The 21,180-nt window shown below is 43.1% G+C and overlaps 1 long non-coding RNA gene across 1 annotated transcript in view; it reads right to left on the bottom strand.

Moving 5' to 3' along the window:
• Positions 1-6,207: 6,207 nt before the first annotated feature.
• LOC309361588 overlaps positions 6,208-21,180 on the bottom strand; it is a 434,430-nt gene continuing 419,457 nt past the window's right edge. The window contains exon 3 of the long non-coding RNA XR_014164536.1: positions 6,208-6,828. This is a non-coding gene — a long non-coding RNA (uncharacterized lncRNA). The remainder of the gene's footprint in view (positions 6,829-21,180) is intronic.

A 21,180-nucleotide genomic window follows, 5' to 3' on the forward strand; every position in this document is an offset into this window, starting at 1 on the left:
ACAGGAATCTCCCACCACCCCCACTTGTTCTTGCTCTGACTTTATCTAGTAAACTTTTTTTGCTGTGCCCTTTTTTGTAATTGCCCCACTCTTGAGTAGTGCTACTGAGGAGACAAGCTCTTTTCAGCAAGCATGGTTAGCTGTAGCTTTCTTCTCATCCTTGGAGCTGGTGAGGGTGATAGGGCTTGTGATTTGGAGGCTTCTAGAGCACATTTGCAGAGATGAGCCCTGCCTATCTCAGTGTTGGACATACAGTGCCAAAACAAACCTTCCTGACCTCCATCTTGAAGCTGGAGACAAGAAGGAACCATCTCTGCAATTACATTGGGCATCCATATTTTCCCCCCATCATAACTGAGAATGACTCCCAGCCTTCTCTCAACCTCCAAGCTGAAAAAGAGGGCTGTAGCTATGCATAATGTAATTAAATTATTTTTAATTTTGTTTTTAATGCTGTAAGCCCCACCCAAAAAAACAGAGCATGGAATGCTACTTGAGAACATTTGTTTCAGAGGCTAAGTGCATGAATAGGAATAAGGTCTTGGATGAGGGTCAGGCTCCTGGCAACCACTGATACCTGGTTGGCTAGGAAAGCTGCCCAGAATTTGAGGACCACTAAGTGTTATGTCTTAGCTCTTGAATTTGTGTTTGCTAGCAGATTCTAAGGTGGTTCTTTGTGCTATCTTCAGGGAAATATGCAATATATCACAGCTTCTATAGCCTACATATGGTACAGGTATTTAAAATAAGAGTCGTCATAGTGATTTGTAGTTAAAAGTAGAGGTTGGTAAATGTGTCCTTTTTTGCTCATCATAATTGGCAATCCTATGTTTAGGGCTTTAAAGGCCAGTACCAACACTTTGAATTGTTCTCAGAAATGTACTGGGAGACAATGTAGATCATTTAGGACTGGTGTTATATGGTCCTGATGGCTGCTGCCAGTCACCAGTTGGACAGTCACGTTGTGGATTATTTGTAGTTCCTGAGTCACCTTCAAAGGTAGCCCCATGTAGAGTGCATTGCAGTAGTCCAAGAAGGAGATAACCAGAGCATGTACCAGTCTGGTGAGACAGGGTAGGTGGGGTCTCAGCCATTGTACCAGATGGAACTGGTAGACAGCTGTCCTGGACACAGAATTGACTTGTGCCTCCATGGACAGCTGTGACTCCAAAATGACTCCCAGGCTGCACACCTGGCCCTTTAGGAACACAGCTACCAAATTCAGGACCAGCGGATCTCTAACACCTGTTCTCCCCCTGTCCCTCAGAAACAATATTTCTGTCTTGTTGGGATCCAGTCTCAATCTCTTAATGGCTTTCCACCCCCAGCTGCCTCAAGATACCTACACAGGACATTCATCACTGGTTCCAGTTTAAACAAGAGATAGACCTGGGTATAATCTGCATATTGGTGAACACCTAGCCCAACCTCCCTATTGATCTGCTGCAGCGGTTTCATATAGAAGTTAAAAAGCACCCCATAAGTGAGCTTCCAAGTGATCACTCATCACTCATCACTCATCCCCAGGAGGAAGGAATGGAACCACTGCATAACAGTGCCTGCATCTCCCAGCCCTCCAAGATGGTCAAGGAGAATACCCTGGTTGACAGTATCAGAAGCCACTGAGAGATCCAACAGGACCAGGAAACAGCTTTCACTTCTGTCCCTGGTCATCAACTAGCATGACCAGGGTGGCTTTAGTCCCATGATGAGACTTTCGATTGGAAGGAGTCCAAATAGTCTGCATCCTCCACTCATGTCTGAAGTTGTTCTGTGACCGCCCACTCAATCACTTTGCCCAGGAACAGAATATTTGAAACTAGGCAATAATTGGCCATAGTGTCTGGGTCTAAGGATGTTTGATGATAGCTTCTTTAAGGCAGTTCGAGAAAACTCCATCACAGAGAGAAGCATTAACCACCTCACAGAGCCCATTGCCCAGCCCTGCCTGGCTTGCTTTATGAGCCAGGATGGGCAAGGATCAAGGAAACAGGTGGCCGGTTTCACTCATCCAAGCAGCCTGTCCACATCCTTAGAGGTAACAGGTTGAAATTGATCCTATACAACTGACATGCCCAATGCGTCGATCACAATCGTCTCGTCAATTGCGTGATGGATTCTGGTCACTCACAACCCAGGCCTCAGGGCGCCTCCACCCGCTGGGCCACTGCTGGAGCAATTCTGCAGGTGGCATGGCCAGTGGAGGCTCTGCTTAGCCAGGCTTGCTCACAGCTGCTGCAGCAAGTGCTCTGGCTGGTGCTGGTGCCGCCTCCACCTCACAGCTGCCTCAAGTGCCCTGCTCCAGCCACCGGCTTTGCCGGATGCCAAGCCAGTTGGCTGGCTCCAGAAAGGTGCGATGCACCTGCCTCCATCCCCTGCAAAAACAGCCCCAAGGCAGGGAGGTGTGCAGGCTCCGAACAGGCTGCAGCGCTGCGAAGGGAGCTCTGGGAATGACCTCCCTCTCCTGCCAGTTCCTGTGGAAAGAAAGTACCTTCTCCCTCCTAGTTCTGCATGGATGCTGAACTTTCCCCACCTTTTCAGCTCCAGCCTAGCTGGGTTTACTTGAAAGTAAGCCACTGTCTCCCTCCTCACAGAGCTCTTCATCTGGTAAAAGGGGAATTGGACATTTCAGGGCGCACTGGCTTCCCTTGCTCCAAGGGCCCTGGGAAGGGGCTGGTGGGGGTGTAATAATTTGTTATTATTTTTATCATCATCATCATCATCATAATTTATTATTTATACTCCGTCCATCTGACTGAGTATCCCCAGCCAAATATAAAATGTTTAATTTTAAGAATTACAGTGGGAGAGTGTGGTAGATCACTGCTGGTTTTTGATATTTGATACTAGCTCACAGCCTACTGGAAGTTGGATATGCCTGCTATACAACTTGACTAGACATAGCTCTGGCACTCGTCCGCACCAACCCTGCTACCATGATGCAGTCTGAGCAATTTTATCTGCAAAAAAACTTCACAAAATCATTGGAGGAGATCTTGGGGTCCTTATCAGACCCCAATGGCTAAGGTGGTTCTGTTAGACTGTGAAGCACCTGAAAGAGTCTCCATTCTGACAGGAAGAGCTGTTTGGCAGTGGAACAGATTCCCATGAGAGGTGGTGGACCCTGCTTCCTTGGAGGTTTTTAAGCAGTGGTTATATGGCTATCTGACATGGATGCTTTAGCTGAGATTCCTGCATTGCAGAGGATTGGACTAGAGGACCCTTGGGTCCTTTCCAATTCTAAGATTCTATGATTCTATGGCACTATTTTCCACAGATGCAATAGAGGCAGCAAAGAAGGTCCTCTTTGCCATCACTATTGACACTTTGAGCTCTAACCCATATTCAGTCTGATTCACAGTAAGTTTTTCACCACCAGTGCTCTAGCCATGTCAGCAATTGTTTCATCACCCTCAGCACTGGGGAAAACCACAGGGCCGTCTGGGCTCCATGCAATCAGAGAGGGTACTTTGGAGCCAGACAGTCAATAGCCCTGGTTAGCTGCATATTCCAGTGAGCCACCAGGAAATCAGATGAGAGGCTATCAGCATGGTTTAAGACACCCCCCACCACTTTCCTAAAGCCATTTGGATCCATTAAGTGCTGGGCGTGGACCATTCAAATTGGTCCTACTTCCCTGTGAAAGGGAAGGGTCGTGGAGAAGTCTAGTTGTACCAGAAAGTGGTACTTCTTTTGTTCCACTGGAACTTAGTGTCAGATCACCCACATCCACATCCACAAACACCAGATCTAAGGCTATGAGTAGGGTCAGACATAAAAAACAATAACATGAAATTTGAATCCACACAAAACATTCAATTTTAATTACACAAAATGCCTTGAGTGAAAAGAAGAGAAGAAAACAACTGCTAGTCAATTACCAAGTGAGTCCCTCCCTTTTGCCATCTGGAGTCAAGGTGGTTACTTGGCATTCTTAGTATTGTTGGCCTGCATTTTCTTCACCCCTTGTTGTTTTGTTTCCTTGCAAAACACATGCTCTGCAGGAACTTGGAATCAACCCCCTTCAAAGATTAATAAATAACTGATCTGGGTGTTGTTGTTTAGTCGTTCAGTCATGTCTGACTCTTCATGACCCCATGGACCAGAGCATGCCTCCCGCAGTTTGGTCAGACTCATGTTTGTAGCTTCGAGAACACTGTCCAACCATCTCGTTCTCTGTTGTCCCCTGATGTGTCCCCTGATACTGATCTGGGTATCTTAATGCTATTTCTGTGCCACTTGTGAGACTGGTTGTTTGTGGTGTGGTTCTTGGACTTGGCCATGGCTTAAACCTCAAACTCTGCCACAGTTCAAACCCAAACCAGAAATGTTCAGCACGTGGAAGTAAATTTATGAAGTGATTTCAGGAGATGCATCCTTTCCCTGCGTGCTAGATAGCTTGATGGGCAGGGGGCAGGTTTACTTGTGGATTTATTAGAAGCTCAGGCTACATACAAACTACTTTCTATTATGAAAAGATGCAGCCCCTGGCATATATTGTGATTAAGGGAAAGGAGAGTTGAAGCTTTGAATTCCCTAGCAAGGCTCTCTCTCTTAGCCCCCATTAATTACAGGAAATCTCCCATAGTGACCAGAGATTGGAAGACAGATATTTCCTGTTATGGTAAAAGGTAAAGGCTCTGATGAACTGTTGCATTATCCATGCAACTATTCTAAAGGGCAGTCAGGTACATAGAGCTGCACCCCCCACTTCCCCCCTGATTCAAGGCATGAAGCCAGAGGGCTAAAACTTCTCCATCTAATGATGTTTAGAAACACCATTCAAATCAATTCACTTCTTTCATTCTGCATATTGACTTGTAACCATAATGTGTGCCCAAGCTTCCTCATTGAAGGATTGTCTGGTGTTGAGAGGTTGAAAGTGAAGGGGGAATGTTTTGTGCCATTAATTCTCACAGTCCCTCATTAATAGCCCAGAAATGAACCTGATCATTAATGTTTAAAGGATACTCAGTTCTTTAAAATGCTATTAAGAACACACAAAGGGGAAGGGGGTTGACTTGGATCTCTCTTGCCAGAAAGCCTAGCAGCATTCGTTCAGTAGGAATTGACTTATTTGTGTGCTAGCCCATAACTGCAATTATAAACAGAAAAGGAAGCAAGCATCATCATATACAATACTTATATGCAATGACACATTATAACACTTGAAAGTGAGTTCTCTTCTATGTGTGTGGTGTGTTTTATAGTTAGCAGCCAGCAGCAGTCAGATTTAGCTCATTTCAGCTTTTGGGAGCTTGCAACCAAAAGCTCATGAACGGAACTTGCAAATAGGGACATTTGCAAAGGTATTTAGTAGGGGAGTTTGAAGGGGGAGGCCCACAGTACAGTTTCATGGTGTGCTAAGGAACAAAAGATATGGAGGGCGAGGGAGCTGTTACACCTCTGCCATGTTTTTCTTTCTGCCAGAGAATGTACAAAAGTACACATGTAGCAAGTGCAAACTGGTTGCCTCGCTGGAAGAGAAGGTGCAGCAGCCTGAGGCATGCCTAGCCACACTTCAAGCTACAGGACAAGATGCAGAGTTTCTCAATACAGCTGAGTTGACTGTGATGGAACAGCAACACCAGTGGTTTGCCCCTGGGGAGGAGGAAGAATGTCTATTGCAAGAGACTAGCCCCTGGAGGTATTTGACACAAAGAAATAGGACAGCCACAAGTCACACTGTCACTGGAGCTGCAAAAACGAGGACAGCATTTGCATACCGCAGGGCACACTAAGGTGGCTGTGAAAGATACAGTGCACAGAACAATTCCTGCCACCACCAACCCCCGGAGGAGGAAGAGACAGGAGGAGATGGGCCTGGAGGAGTCTTTATACACTCGACCTAACTTCTTCAGATCCAAGGCTCCTGATCTTGGATGAGTATCCTTATAACCCACTTGCTACCTTCCATTGAGACAATCTCAGAGAAAGGGAATCTCATTGTTCCAGACAAGGCAAGCTGAGAGTAGGCTGTACTCAAGCCATAGGGTTCCTGCTTCTATATCCAGATAAGCTCCAGTAAACAAGTGGAGAAGACTCAAGAGCAGCTACAGACCTTAGAACACTCCAAGGAGACTTTGAAAGACAGAGTGTATAAGAATGGTTCCTGCCAGCTCTACCTCCCTTTTAAATCGCGCACAATTCAAAGTGTGGGTGATGACCTTTAAAGCCCTAAATGGCCTTGGCCCAGTATACCTGAAGGAGCATCTCCACCCCCATCATTCTGCTTGGACACTGAGGTCCTCCTGTGAGGGTCTTCTGCTGGTTCCCTAACTGCAAGAAGTGAAGTTACAGGGAACCACTGAGAAATGCTATTGGGTGACAGAGAAAAGGTGAAACTATTCAACACCTACTTTGCCTCTGTCTTCACCCAAAAGGAAAGTGATGCTGAGTCTGGTGATAACAGAATAAATGATGTAAGGAGGGAGCTGCAGCCCAAGACAGGAAAAGAGGTAGTAAGGGAACACCCAGCTACTTAAAATGAATTCACATTTCCAGGGCTTGATGAGCTGAATCCAAGGGTACTAAAGGAGCTTGCAGGTATAATTTCAGAGCCTTTGTCTATTATCTTTGAGAATTATTGGAGAACAGGTGAAGTCCCTACAGACTGGAGGTGGGCAAATGTCCCCATCTTCAAAAGTGGGGGAAAGGAAGACCCAGGTAACTACCAACCGATGAGCTTGACATCAATACCAGGGAAGCTCCTAGAACAGATAATTCAACAGTCGGTCTGTGAGCATTTAGAAAAGGATGCTGTGATTACTAAGACCCAGCATGGGTTTCTCAAAAATAAGTCATGCCAGACCAATCCGATTTCTTTCTCTTTTTTATGGTATTACAAACTTGGTGGATCAGGGAAATGCTGTGGATGTAGTGTATCTCAATTTCAGTAAGGCTTTTGACAAAGCCCCCCATTATATTCTCGTGAGGAAGCTGGTAAAATGTGGGTCGGACGAGGCAACTGTTAGTTGGAATTGTTGACTGACAGAATCCAAAGAGTACTGATTAATGGCTCCGCATCATCCTGGAAAAAAGTGACAAGTGGGGTGCCATAACTTTCTGACAGCAAGAGCTGTTCAGCAGTGGAATGGTCTCCCTCAGGAGGTTGTAGGCTCCCACTGGAGGATTTAACCAAAGGTTTCATGGTCATCTGCCATGGATGCTTTAGTTGAGATTCCTGCTTTGCAGGGGGTTGAACTAGATGACCCTTGGGGTCCCTTCCAACTCTACAGTTCTATGAATCTACGGTATGAAGTGGCACACATATCCAAAGAGTTAATACAGAAAGGATGCACTTTTAAAAAGTGAATCTTTCTACTTTCCATTCCTGCTTCAGGTCAGTGTGGTATATCACAGAGTACGGCATCGGCTCAGCTGCCAGTCCACGTGACGCCATTAATCCACCTCTTGGCATTTTTCAACATTAAACCTATGTGCATATTATTACAGTATGTCAGCTGGAAAGCTGCCACCTCCCTCCCCCCTCCACAAAAGGCCACTCACAGCTAACAGTATGAATTATTGGAAAAATTGCAACAGAGAGGGAGCCCTCTCTGCAGCCCCCTTTGCTCTCAATGGGTTTATGCAAATCAGCCAAATTAAGCCAGCAGAGTTGACCTTAGTCATAAAATAAATCCACTTGATGTATAAGTAAGGGATGGAGAAGTGTGCAGGGTTGGAGGGAAGCGGGGAGCTGAAGCGGTGACATAGAATTTATGCAGAAGGAAAGCAATGCACTACTTTTCTATGTTTCTGTCCTGCCCATTCCACAGTTTTCTGAGTCATTAACCAAGCCATTTTGCAATGCATTTAAACTTTCTTGAACTTAGCTATACAATCAGCAGTGAGGGAGAAAAGACGACTTAGTGGAAAGGTGTGGAGTCAGCAGAAAAAAGGGGTGGATGGGAAAGATGAGAGGCAGCAAAGTAGCCTGGTGTGTTTATACAGCCTTTTTCCAACCAATGCTCCCCCCACCCCACCCCACTGAGTAGGTCAGGATAAGTTTTCTTTAACCTTTTGCACATGTTCCAGCCACATATTCAATGAGAGACTTGCTTAATGCGAAGTGTGTTGTGAGAGGCAGTCAGCAGTGACACCAATTTCCACAGTAGCGAGTCACCCATCTGGAATGAAGGATATCTCAGGCCCTCTATTTCTGATGGTTAGAGTATGAGCACCAACACTGATGTAGCGAAAATGGCATATCCCTTGCATATGGGGGAGGTATCAGCAGGCTTGAAAAAATGCAAGCAATGGGGGGGGGACTAAGGGGAGGGATCAAACCCTCCCCTAAAAAAAAGAGAGACACTAAAGCCTGTGCATGATCAGTGGCCATGGTGGGTGATTTGTTGCAGGGAGAAAATGGAAGACATGGGGAATAGATGGAATTATTTATTTGTTTACTTTCTTTCCTACATTGATCTTTCCCCCTTTCTTCCATCATGGAGCCCAAGGTACTATACATGTTGAAATTGTTCAGAGGAGCACTGTGAGTTTTCTCCCATGGATGTAGGAGGCCGACTGGCTTCAATTAGAAGTCCAAGGATTAGAAGCACTTCACACACACACTCTCTCTCAGCCCTGCATTCCCTGCTGGGTAACCCTCCTCTAGCTGCTTAAGTCTTCCCTCCTCTGTGATTCCTATGATGATTGGCCCCATGCTGCTATTAAGCTTTTTCCTAAGCTCAAGAGCAGTACCAGGGACAAGTTCCATCAGAATCATGAGGGGGGGGGGGCAGACGGAGGTTTAAAACTTTTCTCTCCATGCAATCTCCCTTGTGTTGCTCAGGTGGCTGAGGAACAGCTGAGAGTGGTGAAAAGAGCTTGTGGTGCAGACAAGAGTTGATATTCATCTGGAAACCCCCCTCCCCGCTCTTTCTTCCACTTGGCTAATCAGTGGGAGAGTATGTTGAGAGCTATGTAAGATTATGCAGTGGGCCAGAAATAGCCAGGGAGGGGGGATATTGCAAACTTCTGAACAAGAAAATAAAAATAGAGAGAATCATATTTCTTGGAAACTGTGCACACTGACCAGAGAATTTTCATTGCACCTGAAGAATATAAACCTCTTAATGGAGACCTAGTGAATGTACACAATAGTTAGTTATTATGCACATTAATCACTCAATTTACATTCCCCTGATTGTACCCCCACAAACATGCAGTGTGTCTCAGAAATACATGGCATCAAACACCATCAGTCCAATGACCATTCAAGGCTCCATTATGAATGCACACAGCAACAGCCAGGATGTCTAGCCTATTGAATGGCCATCACAAAATGACAGGATGAGAGCAATCAAAAGGCAGTCTTTGGATCATCTCATTATTGTAAATTTCTAAAGGAATCAATTCCATGATTTAAGAGACTTGTGAAATCCAAAGCAGAACTAGATTTCAATATACACATTCATGGTTTAAAGCTATATATTACCACTAGAATCAGAGGCAGCATAAACCTCTAAATAACAGTCACTGGGGAAGAGCAGCTGGATGGGGCTATTGTGTTCATGTCTTACTTGTGTACATCTGTTTGGTCACTATGAGAAACAGGAGGCTCAACTATATGGCCCTTTGGGCTGATCCAGCAGGGCTAATCTTATGTTATTTAGTCTAGGAAGTTCAGAAATGGAGTATGAAATTCCTCAGGTATCCCCAGTAATAGCGGTGAGTATGGAGAAGAGAAGTGGTGGTGGTAGCAGTAGCAAGAGCATCGTGTTTTGTACTTGCTTATGTATCAGATATATAACCTCTCTAATTCAACATGTCTAGGACATAGGAAGCTGCCTTACACCAAGTCAGAACAATGGTCCATCTAGCTCAGCATTGTCTACCCTGTCTACACTGACTGGCAACAGCTCTCCAGGATTTCACACAGGGATCTCTCCTAGCTGTACCTGGAGAAGTCAGGGATTGAACAGAGACCTTCTGCATTCAAAAGGTGCTCCACAACTGGTTTATAGCCCTTTCTCCAACTGAAGGCAATTCAGTGACATAATAAGACACAAAGGAAAAGTAACCAACTCATCAGCGTGTCACAAACAAAAGTGCCTTTGTTCTGAGTTGAGTTCTTAAGTATCCTTGCCCAGGTACTTCTGGGATTCCAGAGAAGAAAGCAATGAAAGCCATACCCATTGAATGGCAGAGGTCAAATACCTTACCTTATTTTTGACACTGCCAGGGGGAAATTATTTCACTTCTCAGTTGCTCATGCCTTCCTTAAAGAATTTCATAATTCACCAAATTGCAACTAGTTATATAGATGGTATCCCATTCTCTCCCTCACAATAGTCCTCAATGACATCTTCATGCCACCAAATCATGAAATGTCACAGGATATTAGAGGGAAAAAGGAAAATGTTCACACAAAGAAGTTTGAGTGTCACTGTTCCGGTGGCTACTTCTACCTCAACAAGAAACATATGTTTTGGTCCCAAAACTGAAAATGCAAAATATTCAATGCAACCTATATTTAGAGGGTTGCAAAAGTAAACAGCTAGACAGCATCTTCAAAAGCAGAAACATCACCTTGCCAGCAAAGGTCCGGATAGTTAAAGCTATGGTTTTCCCAGTAGTGATGTATGGAAGCGAGAGCTGGATCATAAAGAAGGCTGATTGCTGAAGCATTGATGCTTTTGAATTATGGTGCTGGAGGAGACTCTTGAGAGTCCCATGGACTGCAAGAAGATCAAACCTATCCATTCTTAAGGAAATCAGCCCTGAGTGCTCGCTGGAAGGACAGATCCTGAAGCAGAGGCTCCAATACTTTGACCACCTCATGAGCAGAGAAGACTCCCTGGAAAAGAGCCTGTTTTGGGAAAGATGGAGGGCACAAGGAGAAGGGAGGATGAGATGGTTGGACAGTGTGTCGTGTCTGACTCTTTGTGACCCCATGGACCAGAGCACGCCAGGCACTCCTGTCTTCCACTGCCTCCCGCAGTTTGGTCAGACTCATGTTTGTAGCTTCGAGAACACTGTCCAACCATCTCAACCTCTGTCATCCCCTTCTCCTTGTGCCCTCAATCTTTCCCAACATCAGGTTCTTTTCCAGGGAGTCTTCTCTTCTCATGAGGTGGCCAAAGTATTGTAGCCTCAGCTTCACGATCTGTCCTTCTAGTGAGCGCTCAAGGCTGATTTCCTTAAGAATGGATAGGTTTGATCTTCTTGCAGTCCATGGGAAGCTCAAGTACAGTACAGTACAGTAACTTACAAGTTGTGAAGTGCCTCACAAGCTTTCTTATGCTTACCTCCATCCTTTTCCTGTGAGACCTCACACAGTTGTTCAGATCTGTCAAGTGGGAGACCAAAAGCCAAGCAATGAATGCAGTTATGCAGTACATGCATAAAGAGCTGGATGTGGGGCCAGAACATTATCTTTTCCCATGGACCAAGTCTGATAGTTGGGCAAGGTTCCCATCTCTTAATAACCTAGGTGGAATCTACACACATGTTAAAAGCATTGTTAAAATGCTTTTTAAAAAATCACTTTGAAAAATGCATTGAACTTGCTATGGCTCACTGTCACCATCTGGTGTAACAATTGTATATTGCACTTTACATCACAGTCAAAATGTTTTATTTGCAGCTGTATAGCTGAGTCCCTAGTGTTACAATTATGTGAAGTAACCCATTTCTGTCTGAGCTAACATTTGCCTGATCATTGGGGTTTGCACAGTGCACAGAAATCCCTTTGATACATACACATCTTTACCTGCCCTACACCTGACAGGTGTAGGACAGGTGGACATGGCTTGCCTACATTGGCATTGTGGGTCAAATGGTGGAGGCCTGGCAGGAAAAAATAAGGTCAGAGGTTCCATGCTTCTAATGTAGAAGAAGAAGTCAACCCATTTAGTTATACTGGTTCTATGTGTGATCATAGAGTTAGAACACAGATGAGAATTGCTTTTACACTCCATTCCTCTTAATAAAGAGTGGTGTTTAATAGGCATCACAGCCAATAAATCCATGGGTTATAGCCAGCTAAGTTCAACTCACAGTAGACCCCTTGACAGTATTCCTAAGTTAGTCATGTCCATTAATTCCAATGAGCCTTCTCTAACACACCTCTTGTGTCAGCAGCCCTACATACTGTATGTTGCTTTAAATATTGAGAATGAAAGTCATATATCACGGGTTTAGGAGAATGACAGGTTCCATGCCTGATAGCAAGAGCGTTCTACAATAATCAGATATTCAATAATTCATGAAAATATATTCCCTTCCCAAATCAAATTGGAAGCTATTTTGTGTAATATATTATTTAAAATTCAATATTATAATGCTCATAACTTGGTCTTCCTGCATCAGAGGACCATTCTGAAATGTGATTATGTGCAGACTCTATTTAAATGTGACAATTTTGGCTTTTCATTTGTTTAGCGGCTTAAATGTGGGAGCCAGAGTGGAACTAAGTCGCCTGACAACAAAATCCAAATGGCTGCTGCAGAGAACATTGCAGGGTCATTCTATAACTTGAAAGACATTTATATGTAAAAAAAATCAGGGACATAATCAGTGCTTGTGGCTCGCTGGTGATGGATATTGGGTCTGCCAGCAGCTTTCAAAGAGGTGGGTTTCACTCTTGCTGGTAGAATTTGGTTACACATTACTCTACCTTTATTGAAAAGATACACCTGTAAGTCAAGTTTTGAGTTTTGAGAAATCTGAAGTATCCTCCAACAGAGACCAACAGAGAAATCTGGAGGAAATCATAAGGTAAGCAAACCTCTCAGTTATGTTTTCTTTCCATTTCTCCTTTTCCCAGTTGTAAGTTCAGTTCCCGACATTTTCACATCAATTATAACCTCACCAAAATCCATCAGTACATTATTGTGTATTTTATTTTGAATCTCACTCAATTCAAAGTGCTTGTGTTGGCCTATAAAGTTTACATGGCTCAGTACTTATTATGAATTTGGTAACAAAGCATCTCAACTACTAGCAAATGCTGTCAAAAAACGTAGAAGTAGAAATCTAATTACTGGGATTTTCAATCCTGAAGGGACAGTATGCAATGACACAACAGAGATCAGCAACTTACTCAGAGGATATTAAGCTTCTCTCTACTCATCTGACTACCCACCTCAAAAATTAATAGACGATTACCTTTCAGAGGTAGATTTTCAGCCACTGTCAGATGAGCACAGATAGTAACTAAAACAACCCATCTCTCAGGAGAAAGGCAATTAGGAATTTAAAATCTGGAAAGTCACTAGGATTGGATGATTTTATAGGAGAGTTTTTTTAAAGTTTTCCACAATGAGCTTGCCCCATGACTGACTGAACTATACAATTCAATCCTAGAAGGGGGATGTGTACCACAAATATGTTGTTATTCAAAACTGATGCTACTTTTGAACCCAGGGAGAGACCCTGCTGGAGTTGAGTCATATAGGCCAATAGCTCTCATTAATGTAGATGTGAAATTGTTTATAGCAATAATGATCAGGTGGCTAAACATGTTTATTTCTCAATACATAATTCCAGACCAAGCAGGGTTCGTGCCAGCAAGAAGTACCTCATGTCCCATGAGGGATACTAAACATATACATGAGTTGAATAGAAAGAAAAAAGCTGGCAAACTAATCTCTCTTGATGCCTATAAGGCTTTTGATAGAGTTGATTCACTGTTTTTGACAAACTACTAACCAAATCAAAATTTGGATCGAAGTTCTTGCACCTCAGTAAAGAACAATACTCCAACTCAAAGGCAATCATTTCAATCAGTGGCTATAATGCTCAGGCTGTAGCTCTCTTACACTGCAAGCAACAGGGCTATCCTCCGTCACCATTGTTGTTTGCATTGGTCATAGAGATATTAGCCATCCAACTATGCAAAGACACTTGTATAGAGGGTCACCATGTGGGATAAGGTACACAAAGCAAATATGTTTGCAGATGACACCCTCTTATTTTTACAAAATCCAGTAACAGTCCTTGAAGCACTTAAGTGACAGAAATATATCACAAGGCAGCAGGATTGCAAATCAACTTCTCTATTTTTAAAAAATATTATTATTATTATTATTATTATTATTTTCATTAATAACAATCCAATATAAACCACATTAATACAATACCAAATCATAATACAACTAAAAGAGTCAGTTATCCGATTCCAAATTAAACATTTTGGATGACTTCCTATGTTCTGATTTTTGGAAGATGCTATTATTCCTTGTGCCTGCTCCAATCCTCTTATTTAATCCAAATAATACATTCACTGCTGTGATGACTTTCATTCGTATTTAACTATTGCACATCCTTTATTTTGCAAGAGGAGTTTAAGTCTTGTAACTTTCTCTGTGGAAGACTTTTTTAAACATTTGTGCTTCCTTTTTTGTTGTACTCAATCATTTTCGACATCCCCCCTACTCCAAGGACTCAATTTTGCTGCCCTTCACCATCTTGCTTTTCTGAAAACCGAAAGAGGTCAGGTGCCTGGCCATTACTCCGGGCAGACTTCCAGCACTTTCTTTGATTTCCTTCCTGTCCGATAATAAGCTGATATCTCGCCAGCACCGTAATAACTCAAAGTTATAGTCCTCATTAGAGGGTATTGCCACAAAACATCCCAATGTTTCCACACAGTTCCATTCTTTCAATTAATCCATAAGCATTATAAAGTTATTTTTTTATTCCCCCCTTGCATTCCATTAATATTTGCAATCCATTATTAATTACATTACATTAGTAGCTAATTTTTCTTCAGTAAACAGTTGCCAATTCATAAAACGACATAGTGAATATATAAAGAGAGAACAAAAGGCTCCTCTCCGGTACCGGACGATATGCGAGTGAAAGCTCACCCCTCCAACTGGGGGCGGGGGGGGGGGGCTTGCAAGGATAATTACTCTCAAATTATCCTTAATTGGCTGCATGCCCGGTGTCCACTATCGTGGGAGCTGCTGTTCACCATAGTAAGCACCGGAAGTCAGCAAATCAACAACTCCAAATCTGTGCTCCTTCCTATAAATTTAGACAACACTAAAAGACTGATTACCAGTTAACTCTCCATTTGCACATGGAGGATTAAAGTACTTAGATATTAACCACACTACAGACACAAGACAACTGGGATGTAGAAACTATGGGGGACAAAGGCATTCAACAAGTACTTAGGAAATGGATACATTTCAGCCTTAGCTGGCTTGGGTGAACAGCCGTTGTCAAAATGTCAGTGTTACCTAAGTTCTTTTATATATTTTTCAAGTTTTGCCTATTCCCATCCCTCTTCTTCAGCTAAAGAGATGGCAAAACAAAGTGAACACATTTGTGTCAGGAGGCAAAAAATCTAGGATAAGCAACAAAACTTTCTATGGACATAAAACAAAAGGAGGGATGGGAATGCCTAACATAATGTTATACTGTACAAGAATCAAGTTCTTGAACCCATTGCTCAAGGGAAGAACAGAGGACCCTTGGGTCCAACTCAAGATGTTCCCTTCCACACCTTCAATGGAAGGCCACCCTTTCTTACCTTTGTCCTTGAAGGAGATAAGGAAAATAGACAATCCATTTACTAGATCAATACTAATCATATGGAGAACATGGAGCAAAGCACTGGCCCCTGACCCTTCACCACTGGTCCTGTTCCCGGATCATCCAGCCTTCAGACACACAGATAAATATCAACAGTTCAAGGGTTGGGAGGATGTAGGCATTTATACAATCCATGACCTGCTTCTCAGAGGAGAAACTGCAAGGTAAATTAAAAGGTACTCATACTGGTTTCAAGTAGCTCAGGCTCATGCTTTTGCACTTTGTTTGGAGTGTAAGGAAGAGGGTCTATGCACACTTACTTTCTTTGAGTCCTTATGCAGCAAGCCAGCATATGACCTGGAGGGTGCTGCTTCCCTAATATAAAGCAATCTTTATTTTATTTTTTAAAATGGTATTTATTAAATTTTCCATTTTAACAATCCAATAAAAACCACATTAAAACATTCCAAATTATCATACAATCAAAAAAGCTGAATAATCACGTCAAATTATATATCTTTGGGTGACTTCCCATGCTCTGAAGTTCAGGGAGTGATGATCTAGTATTGTACTGCATTCCTTAATTAGTCCAAAAAGTCCCAATAAACATTTCCGATGTTGATCCTTCATTTATTTTTAACAGCCTCTGAGTTCATTTAAAAAGCAGGTTAGTCCTTTGTAGTTTTGTGAGAAACATTTAAATTTTCTTCTTCTTTATTTCCCTGTTGTAATCCAGCATTCTCCTCGACACCACTTTCACTTTCTACACACAAAGGCAATTCTTAGTGCATCACATGCAAGAGAGAGCTTGCATTCCACCATTAGATATCCAGAATTCCCTTCTGTGATCTTGTTCCAGGTGCTAACAAGCTGATGCCTCAGTAAAAACACCATAGCTCCCATCATAAATTCTTTTTGTCATTCCATTAAGAGTCATTGCCAGAATCATAGTCAAAATTTCACACAGTCAATTTTGTAGTTGAACCGTAACAATAACAATAGCAAGATACTCTTTCAGTCCCACTTGCATAATTCAAACAGACAGTCCTTCGGGGGAGATTTGCCGAATGAAACTTCAAATGCAAAATATATCAAGAGAAAATAATAATCCCCCAACATACCAATCCAGTTACGACGAAAGTCCTTCTCCAGGTTGAATCCTTAGCACCCAGTGGCTGAATCAATTAGCAGAGTACTTAATCTCCCCTAGTTCAGAGCATGCCTGTTAGTTAAGTGTAAATTTTATCTTTAAAAGCAGGTGTCCACTGCTCATGGAGAAAGCTTTGGAGAGTTGCTGAAATGTGCAGTGCATTGCACCCAGCACCCCCTGCCCCCCGCATTCCTTTAGAATGGGTGGCGGGTATCAGACGATCTGTGGGTGGAGTAGCCTCACCCCTCGGCCCGGGGGTTTTCTTGGGAGGATAATTACTCCCACATTATCCTCGATTAGCCGCACGGAAAGGCTCCGCTGGTATGGGGACAGCCGTTCGCCATGGCAGCCAGACAGGAAGTCCCCTAATATACAGCAATCTTTAGATCAGGAAGCCAGGGGGGGGGTGTGCGCGCACACGCGCGCTCACGCTACAGGCCTTCAAATTGTATGGGAATCAGATTTAGGCCACCCAATTGAAGATCACAAATGGGAGGGTATCTGGACCATTCCCCTGCTCAAAACCATCTCACTTTGCTTACAGGAGGCCTTCCTTCCTTCCTTCCTTCCTTCCTTCCTTCCTTCCTTCCTTCCTTCCTTCCTTCCTTCCTTCCTTCCTTCCTAACTACAGGTCTCAGGGCAGTTTACAAGATAAAATAACAACATAAAAACACAAAATACATAATCAAAATAAAAGCAAAAGCAAAAGCAACCCAATACCTCCACACACATTTTAAAAGGGCATTGAATGTCAACTAGTCAAAGGCCTAGTTAAAAACTAATGTTTTTGCCTAGTGCCTGAAGGTGCATAATGATGGCCTTGCTCAAGGTCATCCTCCAACAGCACTGGACGTCAGTCAGGCTAGCCAAAATTAATCCCTTCCTTTCCCTTTTATGTTATGCAATGCTTGGTTCGCTATGCAATGCTTGGTTCATTTATTCATATTTGGTAGGAATGCCTCCATGTTAAAATCATTTGGAATAGAGTATTCTCCATTATTACTGCAATTACAGGCCAATCCCTTTCTCCAAATCCTGCCTTAAGCCTATGTCTTTGGACATATACTTAGGCCAAAATTGACAAATTTGTCCATTTGGCCTGATCTTGGAAAATGCTGACCAAAAGTAATAACCCAGAATTCTCTTGGTGTCTTACTTAGCCTTGAGGGATTCTAAGCGGGGAATCTGTGGCCCTTCATATGTTTAGCAATATCTGAAGGGCCACAGGTTCCCTACTTCTGCCTTACAAACAGCCCTGCAAGGAAGGTGGAGAATAAAAGAGGTGTGATATAGGACGAAGGCTATCCACTTAGAATCCCCCAAAGTTTAAAGTACCAAGAGTATTCTGGGTTATTACTTTCAGCCACCATTTTTCAAGATCAGACCAGTCTACCTTTATGTGGGTGCTTAAATGTAGAGTCATCATTGTATTTGGTCTACAATTTGCATTTTGGGTAGGTATACCTTGGGGTTTTGCTGTAGCTAAGAAGTTAAAATAGTTTTGCTGAGAGGAGTGAAATTTCTCAAGAGGATCTTGCACATTCTTAGTTTGAAAAAACAAAACAAAAACCCCAACAACCTTGGTTTGGTTTTTAAACTCAAATTTGCAGCTTGCCTAACAGAAGGAATCCTTGTGGGGGATAACAGCAGAGAACCAACACAAATGCAAGCAAGCAATTCGATTTTCTTTCCATCATCATCACCAGCTTCCATTCCATTGTGAAGTCTTGCTGTGTTCATTCGCATAAACATTACGGGAGCCAAACTACCCCAAACATATCTAATATTTATGCATATCTAATATTTGATAGGCTAAGAGTACATCTAATATCTGAAGGCCTTATTGTGGCTTTCTGGTCTGCTGAAAGCATTGTAATGGGATGGGTCTTGTTTTAAAAAAAAAAAAATAAGTGAAAAGGAGCTGGATGGGAGCCCTTTTTTAAAAAGGAAAAAACAGAGATTGCTTTTGTTATACACATTACAGAGCTCACTTTGGTTTAGGCAGTTCTGTAAGCAACACATATACCAGGGGTCAGCAAACTTTTTCACCAGGGGGCAGGTCCACTGTCCCTCAGACCTTGTGGGGGAGCACACTATTTTTTTTGGGGGGGGGGAATGAATGAATTCCTATGCCCCACAAATAACCCAGAGATGCATTTTAAATAAAAGGATACATCCTACTCATGTAAAAACAGGCTGTCCACAGGCTGGATTTAGAAGGTGATTGGGCCAGATCCGGCCCCGGGGCCTTAGTTTGCCTACCCATGACATATACAAATGTGTAAAGCATAGAGTTGAACTGAGACTTATATAGCAATCCAGCCCCCCAACCCCCATTCCTGGGTTTGGGGTGGGAGGGTGTGAACTGAGTGTCCCTCCTCTCAGTTCTGAAGGCTAAGCTGGCCTCACAAATGCAAAGTGCTGCCCTGACTTGATGCTGCCTGTACCGCCAGTCCTAACACCTCTGGCACTTGCACTCATTTTGGGAGAGATTGTTCTGATATCATGTGTGATCTCACACGCTCTGCAAGCTCTTGTGCAGTTTTGGTGAGACCTTGCTGGGAATTGGCACAATCACACATGAAATCAGCACTGATGTCAGCACCATTTTTCCACCAGAGGCAGCAGGACATGCAGGGCACCAATGGGGCACCACCCTGGAGGCTTCCACCACCTGACATGATGGCCTCACCCCATCTAATGGCTGTGCCAGCCCTGCATCACTCCATTGGTGCCAATCTCACCCAGGTGCATGGGTGAGCAGGAGACCAACGAACAAGATCAGAAAGCCTTGAAATGGGATGTTCCAAGGGAGAGAAGGGGCTGAGCTAGATTCTGATCTGGTCTGGTTGCCATCACACAGTGGTATGAGGCCCTATCCCGTCTCAATCTTGCCATTTAACAAAGCCACACTGATGTGGGGTGGGGACTGAATTTCACCCTTAGGCAAGCTTACAGTGGAGTACGGTAATTTAAAACAGTAGACCTTAAATTAGCAACCTCATTGAATTCAATGGAACTGCTTTTAAGTATGATGCAACTTGGATCTAGCTCATAGTGTGTTCAAACAGTGATTTATAGGGATTGTAGGGAAAGATCTGCCAAAAAAGCTGGAAAATGTCTTCATGTATGCAACAACGGCAGTGAGAGTTCTAATAGCACAAGGATGGAAGATTGAAGAAACCCCAACTAAAGAATCCTGGCAAGAAAAATTGATGGACTATGCAGAACTGGCAAAATTGACATATAAGGTAAGCTATGGGAAAAGGATAACTGTGATTTTAAAGATGAATGGGAACCCTTTACAAAGTATCTGAAGACGCAACAAAGTGAACTGGACTCCTTGGATGGCTTTGAATAAACATCCACAAACTTTTTTTATTGATGATAATCAGCTAAATAATTTGAGGATCTATACAACTGTGTAACATGCAGAAAACTGCATTCTTGGAGAAATCAAAGACTAACTGAGGGAAGCCGGGGGGGGGGGGTGGGGGGGTTGTGTGGGAGGGCGGGAAGAGGGAGGAAAAATGGGGAAACAAATAAGGATGATATGTTTCTGAATAATATGTGTTGTTTTAATTTTGAATAAAAAAAAGTTTAAAAAACCCAGTGATTTATACACATGCATGGTCATGACACAATGATCTGCATGCAAGATTATATACATATTCCCTATTAAAGCTATTAGGTGCCATATCCAGGTAAAAAAGGTAAAGGTAAAGGACCCCTGGATGGTAAAGTCCTGTCAAAGGCGACTGTGGAGTGCTGGGCTCATCTTGCTTCAGGCTGCAGGAGCCGGCGTTTGTCCACAGACAGCTTTCTGGGTCATGTGGCCAGTATAAATTAAACCACTTCTGGTGCAACAGAACACCATGACAGAAACCAGGGCACACGGAAACACTGTTTACCTTCTCACTGCAACTGCTAGGTTGGCAGGAACTGGGACAGAGCAACAGGAGCTCACCTCGTCACACAGGTTCAAACCACCGACTTTCTGATCAGCAAGACCAAGAGGCTCAGTGGTTTAGACCACAGCACCACATGCTCCCATGCCATATACAGGGTCAGGCCCTTGGTCTTATCAACTCAGTATTTTCTACACTGGCTGACAAAGACTCTCCAGGACTCAGGAAGGGGCGCACCTCAATCCTACCTTGAGACTTCATGAGTTTAATTTCATTTAATTAACTCCTTTTCCACTCATTATACCCAGTCTTGGAAACTATTTACAGACAATAACAGTACTGTTTTTTTAAAAAAAACTAAATCTGGATCTTACTCTTCACTAGTTAAAATCTTGATAAACATTCTATATATCACATCAACTGGACATTACATATATGGAAATGCTATGGGAATATGGCATGGAATTAATTAGTTGCTGTGATGAACTGCCTGTTGTGAAGCCAATGCAACATATGGATAAGTGTAATCAGGACTGGGGCCTTTCAAGTTTTTATTCCCCCCTTGATTCCCTCATCTGCTAAAAGCTTTATATTGAAAGGTGATTTTCTCATAGCTTCAAGCAAGCTGAAGAA

This window comes from Podarcis melisellensis, assembly GCF_964234715.1.
Source record: "Podarcis melisellensis genome assembly, chromosome: Z".
In the NCBI taxonomy this organism is placed as follows: Eukaryota; Metazoa; Chordata; class Lepidosauria; order Squamata; family Lacertidae; genus Podarcis; species Podarcis melisellensis.